Source organism: Cyanistes caeruleus, chromosome 7 (genome assembly GCF_971803275.1).
Source record: "Cyanistes caeruleus chromosome 7, bCyaCae1.hap1.1, whole genome shotgun sequence".
NCBI classification, from domain to species: Eukaryota; Metazoa; Chordata; class Aves; order Passeriformes; family Paridae; genus Cyanistes; species Cyanistes caeruleus.
In genome coordinates, this window is record NC_141707.1 from 38,859,196 (window position 1) to 38,877,912 (window position 18,717).

Here is an 18,717-nt window from a genome sequence, read left to right on the forward strand (position 1 = left end):
TTATTATTATACATTATTATTAACTACATTAATTAAATTAGGTAATTAAAACCTAAAATAAAAAGGAATTCACACTAAAAACCAAAACACATCAGCCTAACAAATGTGTGTGAGAGGAGAGAGCTGTACATTTTTTCTGTTGAGTCAGAGCTGAAAACCAAATAAAATCTAGGCTCTCAACATCTCAATTAATATTGTTGATATTAATATTGTTAATATTAATATTATTTGTGTTATAACGCTCTGTCATTTACACTGGCATGTGAATTGTGCGTGTGGAAAAATAAAAATAAACTCACTTTAAAAATTAGGAGGGCAAAGTTCAGCATTAACAATGACTTGTCTCCCTCCACTTCCAATTTCCTCACTTCTTGTACAAGTACAGCCTCAATGTTGCACAAGCTGCACGCCTGGAATTGGATTTTATTTAGGATATTCCCTCCCTCTTCAGGATTCACGACTTGTTCCCTAATTTATAGACTTGTTTTCTGCAACAAGGATCTTAATGGGGATTTTTCCCTCATTTCTTCACTGGATGACCACATAATTATCTGCCTGTTTGGTTAAATTCCTGAATTTGGGATTAAATAAATTTCATGCCTATAAATGAGCATTATCAAGTACAAGGAACATATCAATTCCAAATCAGTGATTTGTCTTCTTGCATTACAGGCTACTTTCTCCAAAGGCATCACTTTACGTTTTGCACTTCACCAAGTGCAAGACTGAGCTTGCAGTTCTGGGGATTGCTGAAATGTCCTGCTCTCCCTCAAATCCTGCAGGATTTGCTGAAATAATCCTTATGGAGGACAACTGTGGTTGCCTAAGGAAATGCAGAATGCAGAAGTTTACAGCTTATCAGAAAGTCCTGATTATGGTTTGCTCTTTATTGTAAAAAAAGGGCTGAGAGATTTCCCTGTCTCTTTCTGCTTCTGTTTTCTTTTTAAATTTTCCCTTTTTTTTTTTTTTTTAATTTTTCTCCATTTTCTCTGTCGTTTAAGCTTTCTGCAACTCCAACACTCAAGCTATCAGCCAAACATCTCCAGAGAGCCTTCATATGTTCATAAGGATCATATTTTAAATCTATAAAACTCTTCTTGACCAGCAATCTCATTTTATATCAGGGGACAGAGAGAGAGAGATAATTTCCCATTTACAAAACAAATGCTCCACATTTTTTCTCTATTCCTTCAAAGCAGGCTTTCCATAACACACTCGTAGTGGTGGTGTTGTAACATGATTTTTTTAGGCAGGAGTTTCCTTCCAGGTCCATAACAGAGACCGCTAAATCTCGTGGTGGGGCGAGCGCAGACCACGAGGAGAGCGAACGATGCCCGGCTGACAATCCTCAAAACCAGGAGCACTTTTCTGCCAAAAAACCACTCGCAGCTGCCTCCTCATTTCCTGGGGAAGTCAAGGTGTTCCCCTGGACCTACTTTGCGGCTCTGTGATTATGCGAGCGCTGTGGCCTTGCTGGGTAATATATGCAGATCAATTCAGGCTCGTTAGCATCACCCCGGCCCCATTCCTGCAGTCTGGTGCCAGCCTCATCTGCGAGGGTGGGCAGCTCTGATGTGCCAGCAGCCACAGCTGCTCTCCCTCTGCTCCTTCCCCCCAGAAAGGCACTCCTTCTCCAGGGCTGGTGCTGCTCTCCGGGTGCCATCCCAAATCCCAAATCCCAAATCCCAAATCCCAGCCCCACTGGGACATGGGGACTTCGCTTTCCCGCTACGCGCTCCTCGCTCAGTCCCAAAGCCTTTGCCTCGCTGCTGTCACACTGCTCCTGGTTAATAAGACCTCCCCCACCTGAATTTCCAGCTTTATCTCTTTGCCCATACTCCAAAACTCACCCCGGAATCTGCACTCTGAACCCGTCCTGGTTTTGGTACTTTGAGCACAGCTCAGACACACAAAGAGCTGCAGTCTGAATATTGCAACTTCCAGCAGGCAAAAAAATGCAACGTTCAGGCACTGAGATGATGTCAGAGCTCAAATTAAACACTTTTATGCTGCCAAAACTTTATTTTTGTTTTTTGTCTGGCCCAGGTCTTACCTTGCTGTACAAGGAGTTCTCATCCATCATTATTCCATCTTCAGAAGAATCAGGCAGGGAAACGTGTCCTCTTCTCTCCCTCTATTTACTGCTTGGAGATCACAAACCTGAGAAAGGTTTAGAAAGGTGTTGTGAAATTTTTTGAAGATTTTTTTTTTTCTCTCAGGAATTGACTTATTGAATTAAATCCTTCTTGGTTATCTCCTGCAAAGTTTAAACTGTGGCAAAATTGAAAGTTCAATCACTATTAGAGAAATAATAAAAATTGCTGCAAACATTGGTAAATAGAAATGCACTCAAATCCAGAGCAGGAATACAGCATGGTTTTCCAATAATTAATCACAATTAATTACATAATTAATTTTCTAGTAATTAATATGCATCACCTTCACTTCAGGATTTCAACCAAATTTAACACGATTTTTCTAAGAGGTTATGCTTTAGTTCAGCAGCAGGTGAATGCACGATGTAGAAATGGGTGAGAACTACAAATTGATGCTCCAGGAAATCATCCTGGAGTTCTGCAAAAGTTAATTGTGCTATTACAAATATATTCTCTGCATGTGAAAATATCTTTCTCTTCAAAGCTACACCGAGCTTCACAGCACCAGCGTGAGGGGTGGTTGATACACCTGGAATGAGGTGTTCTTACATCTCGAGTAATATTTTGCCAAAAACATGGGGTTTGACTCAGAATGTTAATGTGAATGAGTGATTTCAGCTATCAGTAGATGATCATTTTGATGGAATATGAGTCATTTATCTAAAACCCGTGAGGGGAAAAAAAATAAATAATAATGACTGGTTCATTGCATGCTTAGCTGGCTGAAAATAGAGCAAATATTTACCAGAAATTGTTTTTCTTACTGGACAATGAATCTGGTGACAATGGGTCAAACCATCCCAGAGCAGAAGAGAATTCAACCTCTAAGTATTTCAGCTGAACTTGACTATTTTATTTTCTTCCCAGCTGCAAGAGTTTTGAGCACCCACAAATTTGGGGATGATTTCTACCACCTTTCTCTTCCTCCAGCTATAGAAAACCCTCAGTGTAATTCATCCTCACTGCCCCAGAGCAGCTTCTCTGTTTCTCACACCTTGTATGGGGTACAGACTTTGAAATTTGAAAGGTGCAAATTTTGTATCAGGTCAAAGTACAACATAAAAAAATATTTCTCTGTTTCAGTACCAAAACTTTGAAAACTGGTAATTAGGCAAAATCCAAACCCTTTGTATATTTTGGGGTCAGAAGGGACTATTACCACAACCTTTCCAAAACAAAAAATTGCATAGACAAAAGCATTTTATTCAGGACTAGATTCTCCTGAGCAGTATACACTTCATAATTTCTCAGGGAAATATTTACTTAAAAACTCACAGGGAAAATATATTTCATGGGGGAAAGGCTGCTGAATTTAAGTAGCATGGCAAAATACAGTGTTTTGACTGGCATTCTGCAGTTATTTTTTCATAACTTTTAATAACGTGTTTCACTTCTGGTTTATTCAATAAACAGCTCAATCACTTGATACTGAAATCACTCTCAAAATTTATTTCCTTCTATCAGGCACATGAACCAGTTTGTTATTTATAGGATGAAAGTTATTATTGTAGGGTTTTCCATGGGTGTTGACTGCCCACTACTGACTGATGGCCTGACCTTGGGAAAAACAAGATTACTGTTACTTACTTTAAGAGACTTTTACCAAGAAATTAATAGACTTTAGAAAGAAAAAAGTGAGAAAACAAATCTAAATTAGTGGATTTCACTTGAGAACTCTTTTCAGCCTGCTTGATGTGGCTTGTGGGGGTGGGAGATGGTTTGCTTTGGTGTTTTATAGAAGGGGTCAGAAGTATGTAAAAAATACTAAATTTGATTATTTCTCTTTGACCATGTCTATGAGTGCCTTCTGAAAAAAGATCTCTGGGTGTCAGGGTCTGACCTGCAGCCCAGGATCTTTCAGCATTCCCAAATTCTCTGGGTCCAAGCCAATGACAGACATTTCTCCTGCTGCCCAGGAGATGCTGCTCAGGATCTCCTCGGTGCAAACCTTTTGTGCCATCAGGAAAAATTCCCTTTTGGAGCTCCTTCACCGGAGGATGCACCCAGCTGTTATCAGGAGCTTTCCCTGGAAAAGTTCACATCATAAAACAGCTCCAGACCCTCATTTCAGCTCCGGCAGCCAAAGGCAAATAAAAGGCAGAAGTTTGGGTTGTTTTTATCCAGGGAAAATCAGGGCATGTCTCTGACACTGAGATATTTGCCTGACATTCCAGAGAAATCCAGAAACTGTCATGTTTCCACTTGGAGTAAAAGCTTTGTCTTTGCATAACTCCTCTTGGATTGGAGGGGTTATTTCGGATCTTTAATTTTATTTTTAGGACCTGTAAAGTTACACATGTCATAAGCTATAATCACTGTGAGTGTACTTACAGTAAATTCATGCCAAAGAATGGATGCAATAAGAGAAACTGATCCCACAGAACCCAGGGAAAGAAGAAAGAAATTACAAGAAAATTAAACAACAGTGCTGTTAGAGAGAGAAAAATAAATTACCAAAGCCTTGTAGAATTTTATTATCTTTCCTTCTGGAAATATCTCTGCTCGGGTTTAAATTTTTCATAATAGTTTTGTATTGGTAGATCTCAATCATTTGTTAACACCCTGGTACAATCAAATCCCTTTTTCTCCCCCTCTGTTGTTCTGTGTTGAGAAATTCCAGTTCCTAGGAAATTTCTTCCACTAGCAGCTAAATTTCAGTAGTGTTAAATTTAATTTCATATAAACCGGTTCAGCATGGTCTACTTATTCCTGTAGATCTCAAATTTGAACTGGTGATGTTTTCAAATCTTGTGTGTAAAAAGAAAAAAATATATATTTTTTTGGTTTTCAAAAGATCATTCATGAAAATATTACATAAAAATAGTTTTAAGTCTGATCTTTTTTAATCTCCTTGAATTTTCTTCCAGCCAATCTGTCCTCCTTCTATTGTACTCCAGCTTATATTTGTTAAAGCTGGCCCTATAGATATACCAAAATTCTCCCAATTTTCCTAGAATTTTCTAAATGGTACCATCTGAAATTATTCATTTAGATGGTTCAAGTTATAAATATTGGATTTGACCTTAAAAGTTTCAGTTCCTGAAGAACACAACTGTTAGACCACAAGGTCCAAACTATAGGTTGTATTTACTGTAAATAAACTAATGAGATACAAGCAAATGTAGAAATCCTTACCAAATTAACTTCCAAATTAATGTGATCAGAGTTTTTTAAGAGGTTATAAAATTCCTCAAAGGAAAAGATTGAAATTTCTTTGGGCCAAGCTCCAAAAGGTACAGAAACACAGAAAACTTTGTATTAGAAGCATTTTTTGTGTCCATTGTACAGCCCTTTTGCAGTCTGAGTGATGTAGTTTTTATTAAGAAAATCTAAAAACACTGCAGATCTCCAAAGCTGAGCCCCATTTTAATCCCATCCAGGGATAGCCACTGTTGGAATGTGACATGAAAAATTCTTAAAATCACTGCAGTTCATCACTGGACTCTGTGCCCCCAGTTTACTCTGGAATAAAATATAAAAATATAAAAACATAAAAATATAAAAATATAAAAATATAAAACAATATATAAATATATGAATATATAAATAAATACCAGTAATAAAAATAATATAAATATAAAATATAAAAATATGCATATATATAAAAATATACATAAATCTATGCAAGGATTTTTAAATTATTACTTTAATTCTGTTCTACAGATCATTATTATAGAAGAATGCAGCTAATGGCATTGCAACTGCAGAGGAGAAATCCAGATAAAGATCTGGAATATTTCCCTTTTCTCTGGGAAAACCATGAAGCCTCTTTTCCATCAGTGCCATTGCAGTTGCAGGTGTTTACAACACATTGACTCATACAATAAACTTTTGGTATTAGAGAACAGGTCATTTTTTAACAAAATGAAAAAAAAAAAATCGATCTTTTCTTCTCTGGAAAAAGACAGTTTGTGGCACTGATGGAAATCTTCCAGTCTTCTCTCATGCAAACAGGAAAAGCATCCTGGAAAAAAAAATAAATAAAAATATTCTCATTTGGGCAAGTTTTTCTTGTTAGTTGCAATTGCAGAGAGAAGCACGATGCCTCATCTTTGGCTGTGCATGAGCATCATAAACTGCCTGAGGGACTGGCAGGAAGGGACAGAAAAAACAACAGCTCCAGCCATTTTCACATCAGAACACAGCTGTAAGGAGAGATAATAATGATACCCTCCCCATGCAGAACATCCCTGTGTTTGGAGCACTTGGGAAAGATTTTATTCTTCTCTGGAGAGTGACTGCCCACAAATCAAGCTGCAGATTAGCTTGAGAAGGGGCTGTCTGCTCTTCCAAATTGGACATCCCCCTCTTGCAGGTGAGCAGTGTGGAAAAAGGAAACACAGAGCAAGAGGAAATCAAGATTTGGGTCTTAAAGCTCAGGGCACAGAATGTGAGGGATGTAAAGGGAGATTTTCTCTACTGTTCTGTTCTTTATGACTTCTCTCTAAAGGCTGAGCAGTGAATTGGCTGAATCCCACTCTGGAAGCACATCCTTATTGCTCTGACACAGAACACATCCAGGATCCCAGACCCAACAAACAACGTCCTGACGTTTGTCTGTTTGCCTTGCAGGAAGGCAAAATGCTTTATCAATAACATCAAGCTGTTCCATTCCTTATTAAAATTAAATTTTCATTAAAATCATGCCCAGTCTATCAATGGCACCAGTTAGTTTTTAAATTTAAACCAAGGAATTTCAAGATAAAGCTATAAAAAGGTTGCATATATCACCTGGGCAGCACCTATGGACCTCAGCAGGAAGTGCTGAATCCACATCCAGAACACTTCAGGAAACACTTTGGGATTTTGGAGCCAGAAATCCTATTCATCCTGGATGGATCCACTCCAGTCCCACCATACTGCACCACTTTTCCACAGCCCAGGGCAGGAGGAAGGGAGATCACATCCACTCAGGCATGGTGGGAACACAGGATTTCTGGAAATACAAGTTTACCCCAAAGTTCTTGCAGGTGAAGAGCCCATGTTGAAATATATATTGAATTTCTTGCAAGAAATACTGAGGCCCTGATAAAATTGCGTTTTCTAGGCAGGATGGGAAGTCCCAGCCTCTAATTGCACACCTTGGATAACTGGACCCATTTCAAGTCTCCCAGTAGATATTCTTGTGATACTTTTATTATTTTCCAGCAACTACAACGTTCTTCATTAATTATTTGGATATTTTCCATCCACACCAAGACAACTCTGTCAAACAAAATAGAAACCACTCATGACCATGCACAGAGCTCCCTGGATTTCCTCAGTTCATTATTTAATTGTTGGTTCTGTTTTGTCTGGTGCAACTGTTGTTGGTTTTCAGGGCAAAGCTGGTTGCTGCACTTTGCACTGAGTAAACACAAGCCTATCTGCTGGTTCAAAATACTGGAGATTTATTTAAAAAAATAAATAAATTAATTAAAAAACCCACCAAGTTTCACTTCATTTTTTTTAATAAAACCCAGTTTCTTCTGATCTTCATATGATAATAAACTTTCCTAATATTTTCCACTGAAGATTAATACACTTCTCTAGAAAGTTATATCTAATTTATGTGACTTTAAGGGTCATGCTTTAATAACAATGATGAAACACGATTATTACTTCCTAATGCTGAAATTACAGTTTTTACATTGTAAATTTTTCCTGCTATGCGCCCTGTGGCACTAACATTTTTATCACTCCATGTGTTTCTAGTTTTAAAACCTTTACCCCTGCTGTTTGAAAAATATTTCTCATTTTCATCCCCTATGGAGTACAGAAATCCCTAAAGGCAAACCATTAGTGATCTTTCTGCCTTTTCCCAAACACTTATTATGATCACCAGTGTTGCTTCCACTGCCTCATTGGCTTTTGGTAAAGTATGCAAATGAGATGTTCAAAATACACACTTTTTGCAACTGTGCAAGTTCATACTGATTTATAAAATGGGAAGGCTATTAAAGTGACTGAAAATGTCAGCAAGATTTATGCATGGGTGACAAATTGTGTTGGAAATGCTCATTTTTAACGTGCTGGCCTGGGTTCCTTCTCTTTTTTAAAAAGTATTGGATGTGATACACTTGCTTTAAGGCCATTTGCCCCTCCCATCTCCCCATTTGTTTTAAATAGACTCTGACAGTAGCTTTTTGACCAGGAAAATAAACAAAACTCTTCACATTGATTGTTTTGATCATGGAAAGCAGAAATCATTTCTCCTTTAACTTGTGTTTATCCATGAAAACATTTAGGAAAGCGCTTTCACCTTTCCTTTGGGATGAAACACTCATGGCCCAGGCAGCTCCTTCCAAGAAAAAATAACATATCCAAATACCATAAAGACCATTAAAAAAATCAACATGTGCCATCTACAAATAGAACAGCTACTAAATTTGCCAAACATGGATAAGGGCAGACACGGAATTAGAGGAAAACCAGCAAAGAACCCCTGTGCTACAATTGTACAATAAAAATATATGTTATAAATCAATGAAAACACTGCAGAGCACTTCACAATAGCAAGGAAATGCTGGAGGAATTTATGAGGGTTCATTTCAATTTCGGCACCAAAGGCAAAAGGAACCTTGTCACTGATGTTAAAGAGAAAAGGTTTAGGCCCATAATCACACATCATATTATCAAATATGTACAGTCAGGAACGGTATAAAGAAAGAAAATCAACAAACTATTGAATGTCCTGAAACACTCATACATAATCTCAGGGGTATAATGAGAAATACTGCTCTGATACCAACATATTTATAACTTCTGTCAACATGAACCGTATTATGTGAGGGTTTAAACACTTTAAAGCATAGCATGTGCTAACAACACCAATATTAAGGGAGAGAAGCTGTGCTTTTGTGTTTGGGTTTTTTTTTCTGTTCCTGTGCACTCGGTTTGGTGCAAATCCCACTCCTGTGAAAGCTCAAACCAGGGCCCGGGTTTATTCAGAAATCCCAGTGCACAGGGATTGGGCCACCCAACCCCGTGCTCAAGGTATTTAAGAGCCTCCTGACAACAGACACCAGAGTTTCAACAGCATTTAGGGGCACATAAATGCAAGCAGAGCTTTTAATGACCTGCTCCTCACTCATTTTTGTTTTTAAAGCTGTACAGGAGTGAACATAACCCGAGTTCAGTGCTGTGATCATTTGGGTACCCACAGCATCTACAGAGGCAGTCTCCCTCTTCCCAAACTCAAAATGCTTTCAAAGTTATTCTACAATCCTTTGCACTGAAAAATTCAATACTGAGAACTTAATTCTACTTTTTATATTCAGATCAGTCAGTACCAGTACCATTATTGCTCTGATTTTCCTAATTAGTTCATTAAGTTGCATAATAATTGGTTTACTGCCACCCACTTTTTATGATGCTAGAACTGTGAAAATAAAATTGATTTAGGGCCTTTTTCTGATCTATTATGCTTATTCACTCCCATATCCTGGTGCTTGCTGCAGGTTTTTTTCCCCTTCATCTCTCAAAGCCTGCATATTTTTCCCTGGTTTCACTTAAAATGCAGCCCATATTCCAGTTTTATATAGGTGGGTTTCAGATGTGCATTTGACAAGTATAAACAAATAACCAAAGCATTGCCAATGGAAAACATCTGTCTCTCACCTTAGGAGGTCAAGATAAAACTCAGTGTGTGACATGCAACGTATGAATTTGAATTTATTTCCATTGTGCTAATGACATATATCAATGCCTTGACAGAAGTAGCTGGCATGTTATATTAATGGGGCTCTGTCCTAAAAGTGACACTGGAATATCCAGACAAAAGCATGGAATGGATGAGAAGAGAGCAACTCTTTGTTGCTACCTTGAGCAGTGTGTGAAACTCCATCCTCCTGCTACATAACTACATCGTTGTAAAAACATCCATTCAATGCCTGTGCCAGGTGCAATAGGAGACAGAGAGAGAGGGCTCAGGCTTGGATTTGGGAAAAAAATTAATGTAATCCAAGATTTCCCCAGTGCTGGATTTGTATGGATGGCTGGAAGAACACTCATTTCTCTGTGGTCTATGATAAAGCCACAGGGTGCTTGTCCTGGGTAGTCACAGCCAGACCAGGGCAGCCACACAACACCAAAGGATACAGGAGATGTGCTCAGATAAAACTTAAATTAGTTGTGGACATCAGTTTTGGAATGGGATGGGGAAGAAGAGGAAAAGCAGAGGAGTCAACACGTGAAATAAATTCCTCTTCTGGCATTTCTATTGCTTTCCCAATAATAGAAATGCAACAAGGAAAGCTTCATCTCTTCATCCATAGAATCACAGAATTTTTTGGGTTGGAAAGGGCATTAAAGCTCATCTCATTCCACCCCCTGCCATGGCAGGGACACCTTTCACAGTCTCAGGTCTCTCCAAGCCCCATCTTTCCTGGCATGGAACATTTCGAGGGATTCAGGGTCAGCCTTAGCTTCTCTGGGAAAGCTGTGCCAGGGTCTCCCCACCCTGACAGGGAAAAATCCACTGAATTGCACAGCAAAAGTGAAAGAAAAAAAAAAACAAAAAAAAAAAATAAAACCCAAGAAAAAATGTATATATTTGCTCATCACTTGAGGTACTGCAGGTTGGAGACACTTCTGCACACTCCCAAAAACAAAGTTTCCAAAAAAACTTCTCCCATCTCCTCCTGAGGAGGAAACTATCGAGTTCCACACCTTGCAGCTCCCAGGGGCCCCATCCATCAGCCCAGCCCCAAGCTGTAGTGGTAGGATGAATAAATGAGAACTGGAAAACTGCTACCAGAGGTTTTCATGAGTTTTTGCTGCTCTTGGCCTGCTTTTTTATTTTTGGCTGTCGACTTTGCAGCATTTGGAAACGGAATTATTCAGCCACTACGTGAACCTGATTCTCCCTCCAACAGCAGCGCTGACCCCTGTGCATGCGCTTCAAAAGTTAAAAGTTTATTGAGATTGCAAACAGCTTAAATGTTATTGGGGATGCAATATGGTGCATTATACTCCCGTGCTGACCAGATGGCTGCCTTAAACAAACGCCATCCATCGTGCCACCAGCGCTTCCAAATGAAGCGACACCGGTTTGGAGGTGGCTGAGCCCTCCCCATCCTCCCTGCCAGAAATGCCATTTTCCTCCACAGGCTCCAATCCACAATCTCTGCATTAATTGCCCTGCAGCATCGAGTCCCAAAACTTTTCTGCCAGTTGACTGCTGTCCACCCACCCTCAAGAGTTCTTGCAGGCAACAAAACACTCTTTTCACCAGGAGTTTTGTTAAAAGCCCTTGTGAGGACACAGCTGGGGAGGAGCCAGTTCTTAAAGCAGCTCGATGAGGATGACTTCAGACTGTACTTTGAGAACACTTAGTGGCTTATAATTAGAGGTTTAGATTATTAGGAAGAAATTCTTCCCTGAGAGGGTGGGCAGGCCCTGGCACAGGTGCCCAGAGAAGCTGTGGCTGCTCCTGGACCCCTGGAAGTGTCCAAGGCCAGGTTGGATGGGGCTTGGAGCAGCCTGGGATGGTGGAAGGTGTCCCTGCCTGTGGAACTGATGAACTTTAAGGTCCCATCAACCCCAAACTTTTCTGGGGTTCTCTGAACCACCATCAAACCCATTGTATACACTCATTTCAACCAATTTTTAAGAGAAAGAGATTCATCCACTGGCACTGTGCTGCAGACCAAGTTCTGGAACTTCTCTCTATGCTGAGGAACTTCATCTCTATGCTGAGGTTTTCCAGAAAAAGGATATGGAAGCAAGGACCAGTTCTCACCAGGCAATATTCCCCTTCCATTAATCCATTTTCCCTATTCTCCCACAATATGACCTCCTTTGATGAGCGTTTTGCCTCGATGCAAATATTTTCAAAGTACACAATAAAAAAATTCATTACAAAAGTGATTGAGATGTTTTGGGTAGTTTTGCTAAAAAGAGATGATTTGCACTTTTTTTTTTTTCAACTGTCTTGAAGGGAACTGATGTGAAGTTAGTGCTGTAATAAAAATGTAAATATAATTCATTATAGTTCATAGATTTCCTGATATCATCTTCATTGACTCAATATTACTGAAATACGTAAAAATATAAATATAAAAATTATTACATCAGAACACCTTATTTTATCATCATAAAATAATAATGGAAAATCCCTTCTGAGAAAAAAAAAAAAGATTACATTTACAAAACATGAATTTTCTTATGTTTTCCACAAGTTACATAAAATTAAATATATATAATTAATGTTCCACTGTTTATGAGCAGCACTGCTTTGCTCTTGCTGCATACAAGAGCCAAGATATAAAACAGACCCACTGGAGCCAATTTCCCTGCAGGATCACAACATTTTTTATGGTTTCTTGTAACCATCTAAATCTCACCACTTGAGCGGTGTTTGTCAATGAATCTTTTAGCTTAATTACGAGATGTCGTACGTGCTCTGTGACCTGTGTTTGAGGTCAAGGAACATTTATATCTCACTGGAGCAAATGGAGCTGTTAGCACTGAAGTGCAGCATTCCTTGGGTTCTGACGGGAGCTGACAGACGTCAGAGATCGTTTGGAATTCTCCTTACGTATCGTAATTTACTCCTGGGGTGTAAGTCAGAACTGATAAGTGTGTCTCAGATTTAGGGATTGGGAATCCTTTTGAGTATGTCCTCACATCCATGGGATCATAGGAAAATTTGGGAGGACTCTGTCGTGACCCTCTGCCCGAGCAGGGTCAGCAGGGTCTGTGGTCCAACCCTGTTGCTGAGCACTTGATCCACCCCTGCCCTGCAAACCTCCAGGAGTGGAAATGGCTACTCTGGAAAAACTCCTGCCCTGCTGGAGCTTGGAAGCTGGGGGATTGAATCCCAGCTCTGTTTTTAACATGAATTAGCCATTGTGTGGTCAGCTGAGAAACCAATCTCTGACCAGGCTCTGAGGATGTAATTGTGGAATTATTTAGGTTGAAAAAGGCCTCCAAAACCACTTAGTCCAGGCTGTGCCCATTCCCCACCTTTTCCCCAGCACCGAGCACCGAGCCATGTCCAAGCATTCCTTGGACCTCTCCAGGATGGGAGCTCCAAACCTCCCTGGACAGCCCCTTCCAATGCTTAACCTCTCACTCATTAACACAGACTCTAGTTGAGAAAAAAAATAACAGTTCTAGGTAGCCTGGGCTTGGCCACCGCCACTGTCCATGGTGACATCCCTGCTCCACAGCCTCTGCTTCCCTGGACGTCACAAAACGAGTCACCAAAAGTCACCACTCTAGGACTGGAAGTGAAGAATCAGAATAATTTTCTTCAGAATGATTCCAAACAAGCTCTGGAAGTCAAGAACAACACTCTCTCCATTGCTAAAACCTCAGTACAGCTGTAACATTTAACCCAGCCCTGTAATTAGCTCTGGGCACAATTGAAAGAGTCTGACACCAAATCCAGGAATAAACATTTTGCTTTTCTACAATGGATAAACAGGCATCTTTCTCTGTGCATTTCTCACTGGATCTTCAAGCCTCTGCCAACTTGATTACACAATTCTTAACTAAATATTTGCCAATTGCAGCTGCAATACTAAGTGGTGCTTCTTGAAAATTCCTTTAGCAAAAAGAAGAAAAATATCATTACAGCACTTTTATTTTTAGTGGCTTTTCTTTTAGTGGAAAAAAAAATCCCTTTAAGTGTATTAGATAGCATGCTGTAATGAACAAGAACTTAAAAAATATATATCTACCAATAATTTTATATTTATTGCACTTAATTTAACAAATTATCACACAAACTACATAGGCAGCAGTTTTGCTGTGAAATTATTATACTTAAATGAACTTTTGACAATGTATTAATTACAAGGACACGACCACATTTATTCTGCTGATCCGGTAATTACATGCATTAAAGAAATATTTATTCAGAAACCATGTTGTGTACTTCAAAACAGGCTTTTATTGCCAGGCTACATTTCTTGTGTACAAACTGCCTTCTTGCCATTTGTGAGCCCTTTTCAAACTTTTACAGAGGGCAGAAAGAGGGCCATAAACACTGAGTAAACTCTGGGCTGAAACCTTCTCTGCATGTTTGAAAGACACAAACCTCAGGTTGGATGGAGAGGTTGGGGCAAATCCATACAGATTTGTCCTGCCTGGCCTTTATTGTGCTGTTTTAAGGGAAGAAGAGAAGAAATAGGTTCAATAATTTGCATTTGATCTGGCACAAGCCAATTTTTTGTTTTCCAGATATGAAATTCATGCAACCCAGCACAGCTGCCATTGTGGTCCTAAAAGTTCACAATGTTTTCCTTGCTAGACATGTGGATACCCCTGATAATAAAGATTTTTGTCCTCATAACATTCCTGAGCACTCAATAAGAATAGGCGAAATGGAAAAGCCAAATGGACCCCTGGATTTTGTTTGAAGCCCTTTGAGTTCCACTCAACATCAAAACCTGTGAATGACTAAAACAAAAAAACCAAAGACTGAACACCAAAAGTCTTATCCCCAAAACTGAATCCAGTTTTCCATCTTAGCCAGTGCACATAACCACTCAAATTTTCTTTTTTTTTTTTTTTATTAACTTTAAGGCTATCCAGTTCTGTTGTGTTTGACAGCCAGTGCAAAAATTTGAAATATTCTTACCTGCATCACAATTTTTCCATTAAGAAACAGAGAACATCTTCACAGGAGGAGAACGTTTGTCTAAATAAAACTGACACATTTCTGTCCTTTTCTCTCCATGGATGTTTCACAATGGCAGGAAACATTTTGGAGTCCTCTAGTAATGAGCTGGCCCTGACTGTGAGCAGCAGCCAAAGGTTAGAGCCACCTGATAAAAAACTGTGCATATCAAAACAATCTAATTTTGATCTGTAGTTGTTCCTAATTCTTATTATTTAATGCAGGACTATTTTTAGAATTTCATTGCTTTCATTTTTAATGGAAATTTAGAGTGTGAGTGAGGAAAGGGTGAAATTTGGAATTTTTAATGAACAGCCTTAATTTTCATAACCACCCCAGCCAAAAGAAACAATTTGTCATAAAAGAAGGGATGTAACCCATTATAAGTTGTCTCCCACTATGAAAATAACAAAACAAAGCATTCAGGGAAGCAGGCACAGTGGCCCAAATATTCTGAAATGTGGCTTTAAGATCATTAATTACTTAAATCACTAAATTAATACATAGGGACCTTTCCTGCCCACATGAAAAAATTTACTCTTGGAAACTGGAAGCAAAAGAAGGAAATTCCAAGGAAAAACTGGATGTGACAAAGGTGGGGTTTGGTCACGGGTTGGACTCGATGACCTTGGAGGGCTTTTCCAGCCTCGATGATTTAGTGATTCTGTGACTAGTTTGTGCCACTTTTCCCCGGTTTTTAGATATTTAGAGTGGCTGTTGTGTACCTGGAATGCCTGGTATCTCCAGATGATGTCAGCCCTTGTTCCTCATCACTTTACAATAACAACTACCACTGCACACAAACTGGACTCACTTTTTTTGTCTTCAGAGGAACCAACAGAGTTAAACAGGCCCGTGTTTGGTTCAAGGCCCACCCCAGCCCCTCGGACAGAAAAACAATATCATGGTGTGATTTCAGACCTTTTCACTGCTATAACAAACAGCAATTTTGGGTGTAGGATAACTGCAGCAAGGTGGAAGCTGCTAAAGGTTATGCAAATGCAGGGAATTAGAATTCTATCTCAATGTCATTACATGTGTCTACTTAGATGCACATTTTCTGCTATGTTTAAGTTAAACAAAACACTAAATGACTGTGTAGTATGACATCTCATTAATATGTTTCTATTCACATCTGTGCCTTTAGTATTAAAAAAATAGGCTGTTCCAGTGATAAGAGATTAAGTCCTTTAATTAGAAACAAATGACAAATCACTGTTAACCCCATGTGATGCTTTCTCAAACTTCCATCAAATATTCCCCTTAAAACATTATTAAGCACAAGTTCAGCAGATCTACTTCCTAGAAAGTGCTATTTAACAAAACCCAGGCAGGATGTTAATACTGAGGCTGAATTACAGGTTGCCAGAGCATTTCCTGCAAGGGGATTGACAGGGGATCATTTTGTTATGGGGCCACCTCCAGCGTGTTGTGACAACCAGTCATTACACCTCTGAGCACAGCACTCAGCTGTAGGTTTCTACAGGATGCAAATAGCTCCAAATGGGTTCAATTTAGAGACAGCAGATAATGTATCATTCACTTCTTTAAGGTAGAAGCTTTTAATTTTCAAGGAAAAAGAAAGAGGAGTACATTTCAGTCGCTGGGAATAAAGATCTGCTTAACAAAGCCCGCCAGAAAAAAAAAAATAAAATAATAATAATAAATCGAGAGTAGCAATAACTATTATAAAAACAAAAAGCTTAACTTGCTTTTCCCTCTTGTCTCGGAGCCCCACAGGCTGTGTTAGCCCAGCATCCCTATTTACTTAGGATGCCACACAACTGCTCATTTCAAATCTGTGCTTTGCAACTGGTGACAAATACTGGGGAGTAAGATTTCCTATTTGCATAGCAACCCTTTCATCTTGACTAGTCCCTACAGATTTTGCCAAGTACCCACACAGAAGATCAAAATGGAGAGCAATAATTATTGACAACTACTAATTCATGGTACAGGCATGGCAAGAGTTGAAAAAATTAAGTTCACCAAAACAACAACAAAATAAGGTGACAGAAGATGCCCAACCTGTGCGAAAATGGCCATTTTTAGGAATCACAAGAAAGAATTTTCTAGCTCAAAACACAAACATAGCCTCAGGTATTGCAAGATTACACATTTTTTATAAGTGCTGACTGTGTTGGAAACAAAGACAAAACTCCAGGTATGTAAAAAGCAACAGGTTCACAAAGGTTTTGATGAATCTCATGTCCTTGCGTTATCTCGTTCCTGCCTGCAAGCTCCAAACACTAAATTTAATCTATTAGTGCTAGAGTTCCTCAAAGTCCACTTCTTTAGGGTAAGAGACCTTTATGTATAATATATACCTATAATAACAGGACAGGTTATTTGGTTTAACGTTGATTTCTTTAAAAATAAAATATGGATACCTACAGAAAGTCAGGTCAGTGGCAAATAAAAGCCATTTTCCACAGCTACCTGTCCATCACAGCCTTTAGCCAGTACTCCATGCAACTTTAAGGATTTGTCTGTGTTTTATTTAGGTTTGGTTAGAGAGGGTTTTTTTCCACAGCACTGTGATTTAACAAAAATTAAAGCCAACATCTGACCAAGCCAGATAGAACATGTTTATATACTAAAAAAAAAATGGCCCAATATGAAAATATGAGTGTTCTTCTGCAATCTTAATGTAAATACAGTGCAAAAGGGAGGAACTTGTTAATATATCATACTATGTGATGTATTTAAGAGCTGGAAATTTGGTATCAAGTGTATTTTTCTTTGTCTTCAAAGTAAAGGAAGGAATATGCAAATCAAAAGCCAGAGCAAATTAAAGGTACTTTGTAATTGACATTTTAATTATCTTGTTTGGATGTTATTCATTTTATTTATTCTCTTAAATGCAAACAATTCTGGACCACTGTATAAATATTATCTCCACTGGAAGCCGTCAGTACCCCTAATAAAAACGTACACTTGCTTGGCTACCAAATCCAATTAAACTTATTCTAAACATACTGTGTTCATTGTAACAATGTATTTCTGAATAACACACAAAAGACTTTGGAAAGAGGGGACAGTTTAAGCCAGGCCAGTGAAAAGACGTAATTAGAGCTGTGTGGGCTTGGCAAAACCGTCTCGACAAACAAGCCCGAGGTTACTTTTGCCAAAGCCCTCCAGGCTCACTGAGGTTTCATTACAGTGAGGAGAGCTTCATTCTGGTAAGTATCAGATATAATAGGATGTAATCAAATATAAAATAACAATAATTAACAGAAAAAAAAAAAAAAAAGAGAGAAATGAGAAAGAAGAAACTGAGCCCTCCTCAATAAGAATTAAAATACAAGCCCGTGTATTCACTGGCTGTGTTACAAGTGGGTTCAGCCTGTGCAGGTTTGTTTGGGAAGAAGAAAACCTGAAGATGAATTAGTAGGAGTAACACAGGCAATTTATTTCCTGGAGTCTCTTTGTCTGAGCTGTGGCTTTGCCCACAAACCTTACAGGGAGTTTTGTACCTCCTGATGACCGAACACACACGGGACTCGCTCGCGGAGCAGTCGTAGTTACTCGGGGTGGCTTCATCTTCGAGGGGGGTGAGCTGCTCTAAAAAGGGGCATGTAAACAACTCCTCCAGCTTTGATTACCCTTGGACAAGAGACCAGAGAATGTTTCTGAAGGGTTTCAAAAGATTTAGAGCTTCAGAGGAAGCGTGAAACGCTTGGTGCCCTGACACAGCAGACGAGGACCTTCCTGCCCTCCACCAAGCAGGAGCGCTCCCACCTGTGTGCAAGCAGCATCCCCAACACTGAGCAGCAGCCTTGGAAACTGTCCCTGTAAAAGCTGGATTCCACCAATTATCCTTTAGAAATGTCCCAGCCTGGATCCTCACATCTGGTAAAAGTGCAGGCCTGGCCAGACCAGGACCCTTTATCCTGTTTGATCCATGTCCCTAAATCAATCTTCCCAAAATGAAGCACAAGGTGGCACAGGTGA

At 39.2% G+C, this 18,717-nt stretch overlaps 1 long non-coding RNA gene across 1 annotated transcript; it reads right to left on the bottom strand.

Moving 5' to 3' along the window:
- Window positions 1–13,815: 13,815 nt before the first annotated feature.
- On the bottom strand, window positions 13,816–14,922 carry LOC147652325 (uncharacterized). The gene is made up of 2 exons (XR_015289381.1): window positions 14,725–14,922; window positions 13,816–14,245 (listed from the first exon to the last, which is right to left on the bottom strand). It is a non-coding gene; the product is annotated as an uncharacterized LOC147652325 (long non-coding RNA).
- Between the last annotated feature and the right edge of the window lie 3,795 nt (window positions 14,923–18,717).